Source organism: Dendrobates tinctorius, unplaced genomic scaffold (genome assembly GCF_039654945.1).
Source record: "Dendrobates tinctorius isolate UK_male_01 unplaced genomic scaffold, ASM3965494v1 ptg000009l, whole genome shotgun sequence".
Lineage (NCBI taxonomy): Eukaryota > Metazoa > Chordata > Amphibia > Anura > Dendrobatidae > Dendrobates > Dendrobates tinctorius.
The window spans coordinates 26335021-26353076 of NW_027361677.1; the positions used below are offsets into that span (position 1 = coordinate 26335021).

Consider the following 18056-nt stretch of genomic DNA (forward strand, 5'->3'; position numbering starts at 1 on the left):
GGGACCCCGAACAGTCAGCGCTCGGCTATGTAAGACCAGCGGTGGGACCCCCAACAGTCAGCGCTCGGCTATGTAAGACCAGCGGTGGGACCCCCAACAGTCAGCGCTCGGCTATGTAAGACCAGCGGTGGGACCCCCAGCAGTCAGCGCTCGGCTATGTAAGACCAGCAGTGGGACCCCCAGCAGTCAGCGCTGGACTATGTAAGACCAGCGGTGGGACCCCCAACAGTCAGTGCTCGGCTATGTAAGACCAGCGGTGGGACCCCCAGCAGTCAGCGTTGGACTTTTTACAACCAGCGGTGGGACCCCCAGCAGTCAGCGCTGGACTATGTAAGACCAGCGGTGGGACCCCCAACAGTCAGTGCTCGGCTATGTAAGACCAGCGGTGGGACCCCCAGCAGTCAGCGCTGGACTATGTAAGACCAGCGGTGGGACCCCCAACAGTCAGTGCTCGGCTATGTAAGACCAGCGGTGGGACCCCCAGCAGTCAGCGTTGGACTTTTTACAACCAGCGGTGGGACCCCATCTGTCAGCAAGTTATCCCCAATCCATTGAACAGGAAATAACTTACTCTTTTGGAAAAAAAACCTTTAATTGGACCCGCAGTTCCATTTTAAGGGGTTATCCAGCACTACTCCCTTCTACATCACAGGTGACGTTCCCACCCTGCCGAGATGCCTGCACATATCACATATCATGCACGTGTCCTATACAGACGCCCAGGACACAAGCTGCTATTATAAGGTCTTAAATTCTGTGCCGCCATTTTAAAGGAATTTTATTTGACAGATAGCAGCGCTCCAGATTACGGAGAGTAGCCGATCTGAGGAATCATATCACCAGGTCATTTCTCCTGCATAATGAATGCCGTAAAAATTTGCCACTCACCCCATACAAAAAAAGGGGAGTAAGAAAACAAAATCAAAGAAATGGAAAATGTCCCAGTTATGAAGGGGTTAAAAGCCCCGAATATGAAGCCATCAAATTTTTACCTTAAGTTTACTAATGAAAACGCATGAAGATTTCTGTGTTCAGTATGTTCTTTTCACTAGGTCTCTGCTGGTCGCCACCCTTCACCTACTTGGCAGAAGGGACCACTAGGGTAAAAGTTACTACGAACTTCACAGCGAGATATTTTAGGCAGATGATTTATGGCTGCCGGCGCCTGATCTGAGGTTACGTGCGAATGTCACTTAAGTGCTAGCGCTGTTATTATAAGTGGAAAATTAGATTTTATAAAACTATTCTGAAAGAAAGCAAAGAAATGCCAGAGAATTAACAACCTAAGGGTTGGTTCACACGAGCGTGGGAAAAGTCGTTAAGAGTTTCATCCAGAAATCTTGGAAAACATTTTTCTCACTTGTCATCTGTGTGCAATCTGCTCTAGAAATCATTTACAGTTTCCTATGTTACAGAATGGCAATGTATCCGCAAAAAATGGACGCTAAACTGTGGCTCCATGCAACATCTGATTTATAGTGGGGGGAACCAGCCATGTAAATAGAGTCCGATGGGCAAGATTTGGACCAGGGCCCCCCTACCCTAGTATATATACTGTATATACACGGTGGGCCATTTATATGGATACAGCTAAATTAAAAAGGAATGATGACAGTTTTTTTGCGTAGGGCGTCTTGCATTGAAATCTGCAGCAATGACCCGAGTACTGCGTTCACCAGACATCAACACAATTTCTATCGGCTCCTCACGTGTTAACCTCTGCGACATGTCAATGGCTGAAAACCAAGAGAAACTTGTAAATAACTCATGAAAAAATAAAGATACATTAAAACCAAATACACCATTGTTTTTCTTGTGAAATTCTCAATAAGTTTGATGTGTCACATGACCCTCTTACCATTGGGAAAAATAAAGATGGATCTAAAACCGCCAACTTCAAAATGGCCGTCATGGTCACCAACCATCTTGAAAAGTTCTCCCCCTCCCATATACTAATGTACCACAAACAGGAAGTGAATCTCACCAACCATTCCCATTTTATTTAGGTGTATCCATTTAAATATATCCTGTATATATATATCCTCCATCCTGGTATATATGTTCCCCTTCCTGGCCCCATCCTTATACATACAGTATGTCTCCCATCCTGGTATATACGTATGTCTCCCATCCTGGTATATATATCCCCCATCCTGGTATATGTGTCCCCCATTCTGGTATATATGTCCCCCATCCTGGTATATATGTCTCCCATCCTGGTATATACGTCCCCCATCCTGGTATATATGTCTCCCATCCTGGTATATATATCCCCCATCCTGGTATATATGTCCCCCATCCTGGTATATATGTCCCCCATCCTGGTATATATGTCCCCCATCCTGGTATATATGTCCCCCATCCTGGTATATATGTCTCCCATCCTGGTATATATGTCTCCCATCCTGGTATATATGTCCCCCATCCTGGTATATATGTCCCTCATCCTGGTATACTTGTCCCCCATCCTGGTATATATGTCTCCCATCCTGGTATATATGTCCCTCATCCTGGTATACATGTCCCCCATCCTGGTATATATGTCCCCCATCCTGGTATACATGTCCCCCATCCTGGTATACATGTCTCCCATCCTGGTATATATGTCTCCCATCCTGGTATATATGTCCCTCATCCTGGTATACATGTCCCCCATCCTGGTATATATGTCCCCCATCCTGGTATATATGTCCCCCATCCTGGTATACATGTCCCCCATCCTGGTATACATGTCTCCCATCCTGGTATATATGTCTCCCATCCTGGTATATATGTCCCTCATCCTGGTATACATGTCCCCCATCCTGGTATATATGTCCCCCATCCTGGTATATATGTCCCCCATCCTGGTATATATGTCCCTCATCCTGGTATACATGTCCCCCCATCCTGGTATATATGTCCCCCATCCTGGTATACATGTCCCCCATCCTGGTATATATGTCTCCCATCCTGGTATGTATATATCTCCCATCCTGGTATATATGTCCCCCATCCTGGTATATATATCCCCCATCCTGGTATATACGTCTCCCATCCTGGTATATATGTCCCCCATCCTGGTATATATGTTCCCCAGCCTGGTATATATGTCCCCCATCCTGGTATATATGTTCCCCATCCTGGTATATATGTCCCCCATCCTGGTATATATGTCCCCCATTCTGGTATATATGTCCCCCATCCTGGTATACATGTCCCCCATCCTGGTATACATGTCTCCCATCCTGGTATATATGTCCCCCATCCTGGTATACATGTCACCCATCCTGGTATATATATCCCCCATCCTGGTATACATGTCTCCCATTCTGGTATACATGTCCCCCATCCTGGTATACACATCTCCCATCCTGGTATATATGCCCCCCATTCTGGTATATATGTCTCCCATCCTGGTATATATGTCCCCATCCTGGTATATAAATCCCCCAGCCTGGTATACATGTCTCCCATCCTGGTATATATGTCCCCCATCCTGGTACATATGTCCCCCATCCTGATATACATGTCTCCCATCCTGGTATACATGTCCCCCATCCTGGTATATATGTCCCCCATTCTGGTATATGTGTCCCCCATTCTGGTATATATGTCTCCTATCCTGGTATATATGTCTCCCATCCTGGTATATATGTCCCCCATCCTGGTATATATGTCCCCCATCCTGGTATATGTGTCCCCCATCCTGGTATATATGTCCCCCATCCTAGTATATATGTCCCCCATCCTGGTATATATGTCTCCTATCCTGGTATATATGTCGCTTATCCTGGGCCCCATCCTGGTATATATGTCCCTTTTCCTGGGCCCCATCCTGTTGTATATGTCCCCCATCCTGGTATACATGTCTCCCATCCTGGTATGTATATATCTCCCATCCTGGTATATATGTCCCCCATCCTGGTATATATGTTCCCCAGCCTGGTATATATGTCCCCCATCCTGGTATATATGTTCCCCATCCTGGTATATATGTCCCCCATCCTGGTATATATGTCCCCCATTCTGGTATATATGTCCCCCATCCTGGTATACATGTCCCCCATCCTGGTATACATGTCTCCCATCCTGGTATATATGTCCCCCATCCTGGTATACATGTCACCCATCCTGGTATATATATCCCCCATCCTGGTATACATGTCTCCCATTCTGGTATACATGTCCCCCATCCTGGTATACACATCTCCCATCCTGGTATATATGCCCCCCATTCTGGTATATATGTCTCCCATCCTGGTATATATGTCCCCATCCTGGTATATAAATCCCCCATCCTGGTATACATGTCTCCCATCCTGGTATATATGTCTCCCATCCTGGTATATATGTCCCCCATCCTGGTATATATGTCCCCCATCCTGGTATATATGTCCCCCATCCTGATATACATGTCTCCCATCCTGGTATACATGTCCCCCATCCTGGTATATATGTCCCCCATTCTGGTATATGTGTCCCCCATTCTGGTATATATGTCTCCTATCCTGGTATATATGTCTCCCATCCTGGTATATATGTCCCCCATCCTGGTATACATGTCCCCCATCCTGGTATATATGTCCCCCATCCTAGTATATATGTCCCCCATCCTGGTATATATGTCTCCTATCCTGGTATATATGTCGCTTATCCTGGGCCCCATCCTGGTATATATGTCCCTTTTCCTGGGCCCCATCCTGTTGTATATGTCCCCTATCCTGGTATATGTCCCCCTTTCTGCCATTGTTCTTTAATGCATAGAAAAAATAAACAATTCTTACCTTCCCTCCGCTCCCCCGCAGCAAGGCATCCTCTCCTGAAGCCAGGAGCTGACTTCAGAGTGCAAGTAGCATGACGTCACTGTCATTTGCCCACAGTCTCATGCACGCCGACCAGCTGCTGGCCTCTGATTGGCCGGCAGCATGTATTGCTGCGCACGGACCCAACGAGTCTCTGCGCCGCAGTACACTTCAGCTGAATGTACGTGTGAGGATGCACATCCACATAAGTTTGCACCAGCGGTGGCTGACCTCTCACCCACACGAGTCCGCGGTCATTACTCCCCTGGGGTGAACCCATAGACTTAAATAGGCAAGTCTCATCCAATTTAAAGAAAAGACTAGTGCATGCTGCAATTTTTTTTTTCACACACAGATCAGGTCAGAAAAAATGGCTCATCTGTACTGCCGCATTGATTAACATCGGTCCATTTTTTTCACAGACAGCACCTGGACCGAAAATATGCTTATGTGAACAAGCCCTGCTTCTGAGTAAAAATATATGATTGCATACGGACAGCACACGGATGACAAGTGAGCAAAAAAATAATCCCAATGTTCTGGAAGAAAATTGGGCTAATTTTTTTCTATGCTTATGTGATCCTAGCCTCTGGGTAATGATTTGCCAGTTTCTGGATGTCCCACCTCTGGGAACCTCCACCATCTCCAGGAACGGCTCTCTAAAATGCCCAGTTTATATAGAGTGATGGGTGCGCACGTATGCCACCACTCCATTCATTCTCTACGGGACTGTTGGAGATTAGTGTCGAGAATAGAGAGGGGCCGCACATTCACAGCCAGTTCTCCATTCGAAAGGAGCATTTTCCCATTCTTGGGAACGGTTAGGATCCTGTGATAGGTGATATAATGTGTCAAGGGGGAAATAATCCATTAAAGCTCTCGGCATCCATAAGTCATCATCAACAGAACCTCATGTCTAAAGTCCCACACACACAGTAGAAAGTTGTCTCTCCCGAGTCCCTCACACACAGGACCAGTCAAGAGGTCTTATGTTCTCTATGAGAGAGCCGCTGCCAGACTCCTCTGACCTGAGAATGAAGGATCGGCCATCAAAAAATCTAACATGACCAATCCCAAGGTCCTACGTTCTCTATGAGAGAGCCACTGCCAGACTTCTCTGACCTGAGAACGAAAGGATCGGTCATCAAAAATCCAACATGACCAATCACAACGATCAACGTTCTCTATGAGAGAGCCACTGTCAGACTCCTCTGACCTAAGAACGAAAGGATCAGTCATCAAAAATCCAACATGACCAATCCCAAGGTCCTATGTTCTCTATGAGAGAACCACTGTCAGACTCCTCTGACCTAAGAACGAAAGGATCAGTCATCAAAAATCCAACATGACCAATCCCGATGTCCTACGTTCTCTATGAGAGAACCACTGCCAGACTCCTCTGACCTGAGAACAAAACCATCAGTCATCAAAAATCCAACATGACCAATGCCGAGGTCCTATGTTCTCTATAAGAGAGCCACTGCCAGACTCCTCTGACCTAAGAACGAAAGGATCAGTCATCAAAAATACAACATGACCAATCCCGATGTCCTACGTTCTCTATGAGAGAGCCACTGCCAGACTCCTCTGACCTAAGAACGAAAGGATCGGTCATCAAAAATACAACATGACCAATCCCGAGGTCCTACATTCTCTATGAGAGAGCTGCTGACAGACTCTTCTGACATGGGAATGAAAGGATCGGTCATCAAAAATCTAACATGACCAATCCCAAGGTCCTATGTTCTCTATGAGAGAACCACTGTCAGACTCCTCTGACCTAAGAACGAAAGGATCAGTCATCAAAAATCCAACATAACCAATCCCGATGTCCTACGTTCTCTATGAGAGAGCCTCTGCCAGACTCCTCTGACCTGAGAACAAAACCATCAGTCATCAAAAATCCAACATGACCAATGCCGAGGTCATACGTTCTCTATGAGAGAACCACTGTCAGACTCCTCTGACCTAAGAACGAAAGGATCAGTCATCAAAAACCCAACATGACCAATCCCGATGTCCTACGTTCTCTATGAGAGAGCCACTGCCAGACTCCTCTGACCTGAGAACAAAACCATCAGTCATCAAAAATCCAACATGACCAATGCCGAGGTTCTACGTTCTCTATAAGAGAGCCACTGCCAGACTCCTCTGACCCAAGAATGAAAGGATCAGTCATCAAAAATACAACATGACCAATCCCGATGTCCTACGTTCTCTATGAGAGAGCCACTGCCAGACTCTTCTGACAAGGGAATTTAAGGATCGGTCATCAAAAATCTAACATGACCAATCCCAAGGTCCTATGTTCTCTATGAGAGAGCCGCTGCCAGACTTCTCTGACCTGAGAACGAAAGGATCAGTCATCAAAAATCCAACATGACCAATCCCGAGGTTCTATGTTCTCTATGAGAGAGCCACTGCCAGACTCCTCTGACCTAAGAACGAAAGGATCAGTCATCAAAAATACAACATGACCAATCCCGATGTCCTACGTTCTCTATGAGAGAGCCACTGCCAGACTCCTCTGACCTAAGAACGAAAGGATCAGTCATCAAAAATACAACATGACCAATCCCGATGTCCTACGTTCTCTATGAGAGAGCCACTGCCAGACTCCTCTGACCTAAGAACGAAAGGATCAGTCATCAAAAATACAACATGACCAATCCCGATGTCCTACGTTCTCTATGAGAGAGCCACTGCCAGACTCCTCTGACCTAAGAACGAAAGGATCAGTCGTCAAAAATACAACATGACCAATCCCGATGTCCTACGTTCTCTATGAGAGAGCCGCTGCCAGACTCCTCTGACCTAAGAACGAAAGGATCAGTCATCAAAAATACAACATGACCAATCCCGATGTCCTACGTTCTCTATGAGAGAGCCACTGCCAGACTCCTCTGACCTAAGAACGAAAGGATCAGTCATCAAAAATACAACATGACCAATCCCGATGTCCTACGTTCTCTATGAGAGAGCCACTGCCAGACTCCTCTGACCTAAGAACGAAAGGATCAGTCATCAAAAATACAACATGACCAATCCCGATGTCCTACGTTCTCTATGAGAGAGCCACTGCCAGACTCCTCTGACCTAAGAACGAAAGGATCAGTCGTCAAAAATACAACATGACCAATCCCGATGTCCTACGTTCTCTATGAGAGAGCCGCTGCCAGACTCCTCTGACCTGAGAACGAAAGGATCAGTCATCAAAAATCCAACGTGACGGATCTCGAGGTCCTACATTCTCTTTGAGAGAGCCGATGCCAGACTCTTATGACCTTAGAGTGAAAGGACCAGTCATCAAAACTCCAACATGCAGAATTTTTCTAACCATTTTTTTTTTTTTTAAATTTGGTCCCTTTAAAAAAAAATCTACGTAAGCTGATAACAAACTTGCAGAGAGAAGGAAAGTTTTTTCCACTTCGACCTTAGAAATACCTGTAAGTAATCTGATTTCTTTTTCCAGAGTTTGTCGGTATCTCGGCATCTACTTTCCCGACTGTTCTTTTCACGTTGGAACAACTTGTTTACAATAATTTTTCTTTAATTTCCAATATCTCCGCTGCTTGTCCTTTGTTTTGATCATCCTGACATTTGTTCGAAACACAATTGTCAATAGGATCCAACCACCAGGGCAATTTTCTGAGCGTCGCTCCCCTGCATACTCCTCAAACAACCGTCATTTTCGAAAATAGCCTTATTAGACATCGCTTTGCAATAAAGTGCCTGTCTTCATTCATCCAGGAGAATGCCGCCCCGTCTGCTCTACGATGTTCCTTCTGTTGAAGATCTCCTGAAAGAACGCTCAGACGGTATTAGGGGCAAAATGCTCAATAAAAGCAAAAGAGAAATTTGCTTTCTAATTCGCTGCAAATGTTTCTTTCTTTTAAAAATCAAAATAAGGAGAAAACTTATTTTCGGGACAATGCACCATGGGAAAAAAAAAATATTAAGTAGCACACTTGTACCAGCGAAAGCAGAGACCCATCTGTAGACGGCATAACCTTGAAGAGGGCAGGCTTGGACTGGCCAGCAGGAGAACAGGAGAATCCTCTGGTGGACCCCTGCACAATAGTATGCCACCACCCTCTTATATGAGCAGTACTTGGAACAATGTCTTTAATCACTGTGTAAAGACAAAGGCAACATCTAATTCATTTAATAATCTACCCAGTTCATTGCTAGATATATTTGTGATTGAGGATAAGGGCACATTAACTTGGAGCTGAAAAGTGGGGCCCTGGAGTTAGTTACTGGTGGGCCCTTGGCAACCCAGTCGGATATTCGAGGAGAGCACTGGCTGGCTAAATGACATACCTAAGGCTCCTTTTAGGAGGAATTTGACTTTTGAAGAATTTTGGAACTTTTTTTTCTGAAGCACTTTTTGTAGAGTTTTGATTGGTCAATACCTTGTGTGGAACAGATTCAATCAGGATCTGCTTCAAAGAAACGACGTGCACTTATTTTTTTGTTGTTAACCAGAACCAAAAGAGAAGGTCAGCTCACCTGAACAATAAAGGAGTCCAATTTTATGGACACATATAGTACCGCAAGATCCGAGGAGAAGCAAAAATCCGCCAGTAGGATTTTTAAAAATTCTTTTATTAGAACATTCATGTAGAAAAAAAACATCAAACCCCATAGGAAAAGCAGACGTGTTTCAGACACACAGTCTTTGGTTATTGCCTTTTACCACTATATGTTTCCACCAGGTGTTTTTCAAAACTTAAAAGTTCCAACAATGAGTTTTTGGTGTGTTTTCGCCGCTCCAAAACTGCAATGTCTTACCGTTCCAGCAAAGTGAAGCGGATTTATAGAAATCTAATGCCCAACCTTTTGCATCAGTGACATTCCAGAGGGCCCCCTTGTATTAGCCAGAGAAGGAACTTACTGCGCTCCCTGACACATCGATGACCTGTAGTGAGCCTACCGCAGCACGACAGACCCTTAAGGCTCGGCAGGCCGCCCCTTGATTATTGTGATCATGGAAATTCTAGGTTTTCAGTAGACTTAGTCTCTAAATTAATGGTTATTCCAAATTTTGTTTTCCTTATAGTTTCCCCTTTAAAAAGTAATCTGAACTTTTGTGTATAGCTGATAATAGGATGCGTCTCACAATATTCTTCCTGTCAAGACAACGAACACAAAGTCATTTTTTTTTAGACAAGTCGCTTAATCACAAATTATAACTGTTATTGGAAAGGCAGAAATGGTTGGAGACGGCGATGCATTAGCACAGCGGAATATCTTCATTGGATTAATCTGTCTAATTTGCAGGAGATTAGACTTTCACGCAATTTAAATTATAATGTGTGTCCCAATCATTCTTGACGACTATGAAACGCCATTATATTTCACCCTTTTCTGTGATATGGGACAGATTATTACAGACATTGAACGTGAAGGATTGTATCCTGCTAAGATCTCTGCTCAGGAGCGGACACGGACAGAAGAGGTCTCTGTGCAGGGACCGGGAAAAGGCCCTTTGTAGCCCAATCACTCACTATAATGCCCAATTCCACCTGCTTTGGAGGTCGTAGTGGTCCCAGTACCTCTTGGCAGCGGCACAGGTCGCACCAGTGGTGGAGTCTTGATTGTTACAGTCTCTGAAGAGGTGCAGCACTTGGAGGTTGTTCTCACACTTGGTGGGCACAGTCTATTAAACAATACTGTTACTTGCCTGTCCCAGTTCCAGAACCAATCATTGCGTTATTTGCCCTTTCTGGCTGGTCCTATCTCTTCTTCAGCGCATCATGTTAACACAGCAACCCAGCTCTCAGCAATGACATCATTCACTTGGTTTTTTTAAAAAGTAGTTCTGGTAGTTCCGCTCTGTTACATCATAGTTCAGCTCTGTTACATCATACTTCCACTCTGCTACATCTTAGTTCCATTTTGCTACATGATAGTTTCGCTCTGCAACATCATAGTTCTGCTCTCCTACATCATAGTTCTGCTCTCCTACATCATGCTTCCATTCTGCTACATCATAGTTCCACGATTCTACATCAAAGTTCCACTCTGCTACATCATCATTCTATTCTGCTACATCATAGTTTTGCCTGCTATATCATCGCTTCGCCTATATTACCTGGAGAGAAACACAGTGATCACATCCAGCTATATATTACTGGGAGACACACAGACTTCATATCCAACCTATATTACTGAGAGGCACAGATCTCACACACAGCCTGTATTACTGGGAGACCCCCAGACCTCACATCCAGCCTATATTACTGAGGCACAGATCTCACACACAGCCTGTATTACTGGAAAACCCCCAGACCTCATATCCAGCCTATATTACTGGGAGAGAGACATAGACCTCACATCCAGCCTATATTACTGGGAGTGATATAATGGCTTTGGATAAGACTGAAAACTGCATATAAAGGGATCTACAGCTGATTGTGTTTAGCTGCACATATATTCAGCACCATGGGTCTGCTCCAGACGTAGTCGGCTCCATTTACTTCAAAATCCATACTTCAAAGTATGCATTGCTGAACTCCACCCCTCTCTCCCAGGCTCCTGATTGCCTCATGTGAACTGCATTGTATTTTTATATGGTATGCATTGCTGAATTCCACCCCTCTCTCCCATGCTCCTGAATGCCCCATGTGAACTGCATTGTATTTTTATATGGTATGCATTGCATACCCGTCTTCTTGTATCCATAATTGTACTCCATTCTTGTTATCTCTGCCACACATCTAAGTGGTCTGTATAAGCCCTTCCCCCTTTTATGACCTTTGCTTAACTCTGTGCATTTGGCCTGGGCAGCAATGGCGGATCCTAATAGGGGCGGATGGGGCGGTCGCCCCGGGCCCAAGGTTTTTTGGGGGCCCAGGGGCAGGGGCAGGGGCGGGCTGGGCCGGGTGGCAGAGAGGCAAATGCCACCCGGACCGCTCCCCCAGCACCTGTACAGGGCCGGCCGTGCCCTGTGCTGCCTGTGACGCCGCCGGCAGCAGACAGCCGCCCGCGTCACATTCTATGAGGGGCCGGGAGCTGTGCACGGCCGTCACCTTGACGGCTGCTCAGCTCCGGCTCCCTCCGGCTGTACTTCTGGGTCAGATGTCGGGCGTGCGCGATGACGTCATCGTGCACGCGCCGACATGTCCCGGAGAATGCTGCAAGCAGAGGCGCTGCTGGGGAGCGAGCCGGCTGTGAGGTAAGTATGGGGAACTTTTTTTATTTTTTTTTATTTATAAAATGAATTAAATGGGGGAGGGGGTGAGTGGGGGCTGTACACAATGAAGGGGGGGTGACTGGGGCCTGTATATGATGACGGGGGGGTGACTGGGGGCTGTATATGATGACGGGGGTGACTGGGGGCTGTATATGATGAAGGGGGGTGACTGGGGGCTGTATATGATGAAGGGGGGTGACTGGGGGCTGTATATGAAGAAGGGGGGTGACTGGGGGCTGTATATGATGACGGGGGGGTGACTGGGGGCTGTATATGATGAAGGGGGGTGACTGGGGGCTGTATATGATGAAGGGGGTGACTGGGGGCTGTATATGAAGAAGGGGGGTGACTGGGGGCTGTATATGATGACGGGGGTGACTGGGGGCTGTATATGATGAAGGGGGGTGACTGGGGGCTGTATATGATGAAGGGGGGTGACTGGGGGCTGTATATGATGATGGGGGGGTGACTGGGGGCTGTATATGATGACGGGGGGTGACTGGGGGCTGTATATGATGACGGGGGGGTGACTGGGGGCTGTATATGATGACGGGGGGTGACTGGGGGCTGTATATGATGAAGGGGGGTGACTGGGGTTGTACAGGATGAAAGGGGTGAGTGGGGGCTTCACAGGATGAAGGGGGGATGAGTGGGGGCTTCACATGGTGGAATGGTGGCGGGTTTTCCGTATGGACCCGCAGCAAACCAAGTGCTGCGGTCCGTACGGCTGTCAATTCCCGCACGGGGACCGCAGCGCTCAGGTGGGAAGGGGGGTACAGGGGCCCAGGTTTTATGAACAGCCCCGGGCCCATAGTCCACTTAATCCGCCACTGCTGGGCAGTCACACCCCACTCTCACTCACAGCTGATTGTGTTTAGCTGCACATATATTAAGCACCATGGGTCTGCTCCAGACGTAGTCGGCTCCATCTACTTCAAAATCCATACTTCAAAGTACATATTTCTAAGTACTCTGAATTAGACTAGAATTGGACTGGAATTGACTGTAAGGTAACGGACTATAACACCACAACAATGTTTCACCTTCTTTTTACTATCACCCCCTTACTACTCTATTTCTCCCTAACTCCTGCAATCCCTCCACCCAGTAAGGAACTTGTCATTTCCCCCTCCATTCTTCCCAGCCATCTCACCTCTTTGTCACAACTGTTTCTCCACATACAATCCTTTTTCTCCAGACACACACGGCCACATCATGTCCTATCCTGCTCCCATCTTCTAATGCTCTGTCTACTACTCCTCATTGCTGGCGATGTATCCCCAAATCCTGGCCCTCCTCAACACATCCCCACACTCTTTTCTAACATCCTGCCACGATCCTCTACACTTTTTTGCAACCATGACAACCTCATACCTATTCATCCAGCCCCCACTCCCCCGGTCCCCCTACCTGGAGCACTATGGAGCGCACGCTCTGTCTGCAACAAGCTATCATTTATCCATGACCTCTTTATCACCAACAAACTCTCCTTCCTCGCCATCACTGAAGCCTGGCTCACTCGCTCTGACACAGCCTCTCCAGCTGTGCTTTCCTATGGCGGATTCCATCTCTCTCACACCCCTCGCCCCAGCAACAAACGTGGTGGAGGAGTTGACTTGCTCCTCTCCGATACCTGCTCCTTTACCCCAATTCCTTTGCCACCCTTCGCTACTCTTCCCTTGTTCGAGGTGCACTCCGTCCGCACCTATTCCCCCTCCAACCTCCAACTGGCTGTGATTTACTGCCCCCCCAGAACTAGCCATCTCCACCTTTCTTGACCACTTCACCACCTGGCTACTCCATTTCCTTTCTGCTGACATCCCCACCATCATCATGGGCGACTTCAACATCCCCATTGACACTTCCACCCCAGCTGCCTCTAAACTTCTATCGCTCACGGCTTCCCTTGGCCTCACTCAATGGTCCTCTGCGGCCACTCACAAAGATGGTCACACGCTGGACCTTATCTTCACCCGTCTCTGTTCCCTCACTAATCTCAATAACTCACCCCTCCCCCTGTCTGACCACAACCTACTGACATTTTCTTCCCTCTCCTCTCCTACTGCGCAACCCCCGCTCCATAAACTCGCTCACCCTCGCAGGAATCTCAAACACCTCAATTTACAATCACTCTCTGAGTCCCCTCTCCCTCTTACAGACATAGCTTCCCTTCATGACACAGACGCTGCTGCCACTTTTTATAACACCACAATAACAGCAACACTTGATTCGGCTGCCCCCTCAGAGCAAAACTCATACAATCAACAGGCAGCCCTGGCTGACCAGCCTGACCAAAGAACTGAGACGGGTTTCCAGGCCGCTGAGCGGAGATGGAAGAGAACCCATTCTACTGAGCACTTCAGCGCATACAAGCAGTCCCTTGCCAGCTTTAAGTCCACGGCTCTCTGCTGCTAAACAAACTTACTTCGCATCTCTCATATCCTCCCTGTCTCACAACCCTAAACAGCTCTTCAACACTTTCAATTCTCTACTCCATCCCACAGCACCTCCCCCCCCTCTCATTTCTGCTGAAGACTTTGCCTCCTTCTTTAAGCAGAAGATCGACAAGATCAGACAAAACTTTGGCCCGCATCCCCCAATGCCCCTCTTAGCCACTCAGCCCTGTTCTGCAAAAGCCAGCTTCTCCACCATGACAGAAGATCAGCTCTCCACCCTTCTGTCAAGATCACACCTCACCACTTGTGCCCTCGACCCACTCCCGTCCCACCTCATCCCTAACTTGGCCACAGTCTTCATCCCATCTCTAACACACCTCTTCAACCTTTCACTTACAAATGGTGTCTTTCCCTCATCCTTCAAACATGCCTCAATCACACCCATCCTCAAAAAGCCCTCCCTTGATCCATCTTCTGTGTCTAACTATCGCCCGATATCTCTTCTCCCTTACGCCTCAAAACTACTGGAACAGCATGTATATCTTGAACTGTCCTCCCACCTCTCCTCCTGTTCCCTCTTTGACCGGTTACAATCTGGCTTCCGACCGCATCACTCAACTGAAACTGCCCTAACTAAAGTCACTAACGACTTACTAACCGCCAAGAGCAAGCGACACTACTCTGTCCTCCTTCTCCTGGACCGGTCCTCTGCCTTCGACACCGTAGACCATTCCCTCCTGCTACAGACTCTCTCATCTCTTGGCATCACAGACTTGGCCCTATCCTGGATCTCATCATACCTAACAGACCGAACATTTAGTGTCTCCCTCTCACACACCACCTCCTCACCTCGCCCCCTGTCAGTTGGTGTTCCTCAAGGCTCTGTCCTAGGACCCCTACTATTCTTCATCTACACCTTTGGCTTGGGACAGCTCATAGAATTCTACGGTTTGCAGTATCACCTCTATGCCGATGACACGCAGATCTACCTATCTGGACCCAACCTCGCCTCCTTACTGACTGAAATCCCACAATGTCTGTCTGCTATCTCAGCCTTCTTCTCTGCTCTTTTTCTCAAACTGAACATGGACAAAACAGAATTCATCATCTTTCCCCCATCTCACTCTACCCCTCCACCAGACCTATCCATCAATGTCAATGGCTGCTTTCTTTCCCCAGTCCTGCACGCTCGGTGCCTTGGGGTGATCCTCGACTCTGCACTCTCTTTCAAACCACATATCCAAGCCCTCGCCTCCTCCTGCCGCCTCAAACTCAAAAATATTTCCCGGATCCGCTCATTCCTCAACCATGAAACCACAAAAACACTAGTGCATGCTCTTATCATCTCCTGCCTCGACTACTGCAACCTCCTACTCCCTGACCTCCCCTCTAGCACTCTGGCTCCGCTGCAGTCCATCCTACACTCTGCTGCCCGACTAATTCACCTGTCTCCCTGCTATTCCCCAGCCTCCCCCCTATGCCAGGCCCTTCACTGGCTTCCTATTGCCCAGAGGCTGCAATACAAAACCCTAACCATGACATACAAAGCCATCCACAACCTGTCCCCTCCATACATCTGTGACATGGTCGCTAGGTACCAACCCGCACGCAACCTTCGATCATCTCAAGATCTCCTTCTTTACTCCCCCCTTATCTCTTCTTCCCACAACCGCATACAAGACTTCTCCCGTGCTTCCCCCATACTCTGGAACTCTCTGCCGCAACACATCAGACTCTCACCATCAACGGAAACCTTCAAGAAGAACCTGAAGACCCACCTGTTCCGACTAGCCTACACCCTGCAATGATCCTCGGTCTACTGAACCACCGCACGACCTGCTCTACCCTCTCCTACTGTATCCTCACCCATTCTCTGTAGACTGTGAGCCCTCGCGGGCAGGGTCCCCTCTCCTTATGTACTTGTGTGTCCCTTGTCTTACACATGTTTATTATACTTTCCCCTTTTCACATGTAAAGCGCCATGGAATAAATGGCACTATATAAATGCATAATAATAATAATCTAAACTGAAGGAATGAAGATTTCACTAACTGAAACTTAGTACTAGCTACTAACATATGTAAAAATCATTTTTTTCAAGGTGTCCATCGCCTTTATGGCCGTGTTTCTACATCGATTCATCATGTGCATACCAGAAAAAAAACACCTATTGTATGCATGTCATTTCTTCTTAAGGCACCCCCTTACTGATAGGGATGCCGACTGTGTTATAGAGACAGCACCAGAGTCTCAGTTTAACCTGTTACCATGTTCCCACTTGAGAAAATGCAGTTTTTTTTCCACTGCACCTTTTCTCCAAGCATCTGCACCAAAATATGCAACAGCGATTTCCTCCTATTTTTGCATTTTGCTGCATTTTTGGTGCAAATTTGTTGCAATTTTTTAAGTATTTTTTTTATTGAGACACACTGGGATTCTGTATTTAAAATCCCTATAAAAAGGCACCAAAGAAAGCACAGATCAGCAGTCTTTAAATGATGGGGGCAGGATTTCAATGAGTCACATTCACATTGTTTAAACTGTAGCAATGGGGGGGGGACGCAGCTTGTATGCTACATGGGAATATGGCCTATGAGGTTGAAAAAGGGTGAAGGTGTCCCCTTCTGATGCCCGTAATCCCCTCCATAAAATTATTGCTGAGTGCCAATGGCTTTGTCATGGCAGTCCGGAGACTACTGATTGTCCCAATGTCTGCCATGCAAATAGGTAATGTTACATTATATTGCAGTGTATTGTACAAGCAATCGAGTGATCCCTAGTTCAACTGCTTTAAAGAGACCAATACAAAAAAGAAAAAAAAGAAAATATTAAAAAAAATCAAAATGAAAAAATGTATTAAAAAAATAAAATTAAACTTTATATCACTGAATCTCCTGTAATATAAATGAAAGAGAAAAAAAATAGCGTATTTTTCACACCAACTGTCAAAACTAATAAAATATCATCATTTTTATCCTGTATGGTGAACGTAGAAAAATAAAAGAAAAATTGAAATGGAAGAATCGCTGGAATAAAATGGAATCAAAAGAGCTCAGTACGTCTCCCAGACCCCAATATAGTAGTAATAAAAACTACAGCTCGTACCACAAAAAAAAACAAGCCCTGATACAATTCTGTTGAATAATAATAATAATAATAATAAAAAAATAAAAAGTTTATTTTTTGGAACTTTTTTGCTCTTTATTTGTAAATAATTAGTGATGAGCGAGCGTGGGCGCTCGGATGACACCTTATCCAAGCACGCTCGCTCATCACAACAGGGAAATGAAAGGGTTAACCAAGAGGCAAATTGCCCCAGAACAAGAGGTTATAATAGGAGACCCTCCCACAATCAGCCTCCTAATCAGTGACTCCTGGAGGGTCCTTGTTGCGCCAGGTCAGTGAGAATTCAAATTTACATGGTTTCTTTTTTTTTAATATAATAAGGCTACGGTCCCATGACGACTTTTTTGTTTGTTTACTCTGCGTATTTTAGGGGAAAAAAAAAAAGCAAGTGGGCCATTTTACTTAATAGATCTGCAACAATAAAAATTAATCGCGGGAACCTAGAATAAGGAAGGGTATGTTCACAAGTTGCTTTTTTTTTTTTCTGCACCGAAAATCATAATGTTGGCAGAAAAACCTCTGCAGGAAATGGAAATATTGCACGTCTATTGC

General features: G+C 46.3%; 1 protein-coding gene across 2 annotated transcripts in view; it reads left to right on the forward strand.

The window, feature by feature from the left end:
• Positions 1–17676: 17676 nt before the first annotated feature.
• Positions 17677–18056, forward strand: part of LOC141097750 (DNA topoisomerase 1-like) — a 77413-nt gene continuing 77033 nt past the window's right edge. Inside the window, exon 1 of one of the 2 annotated variants that reach the window (XM_073585136.1) lies at positions 17677–17775. The gene's annotated coding sequence lies outside the window, so the exon portion shown is untranslated. Of the gene's footprint in view, positions 17776–17830; positions 17960–18056 lie in introns of those variants that run through there. The other variant, XM_073585143.1, reaches the window with a different exon arrangement.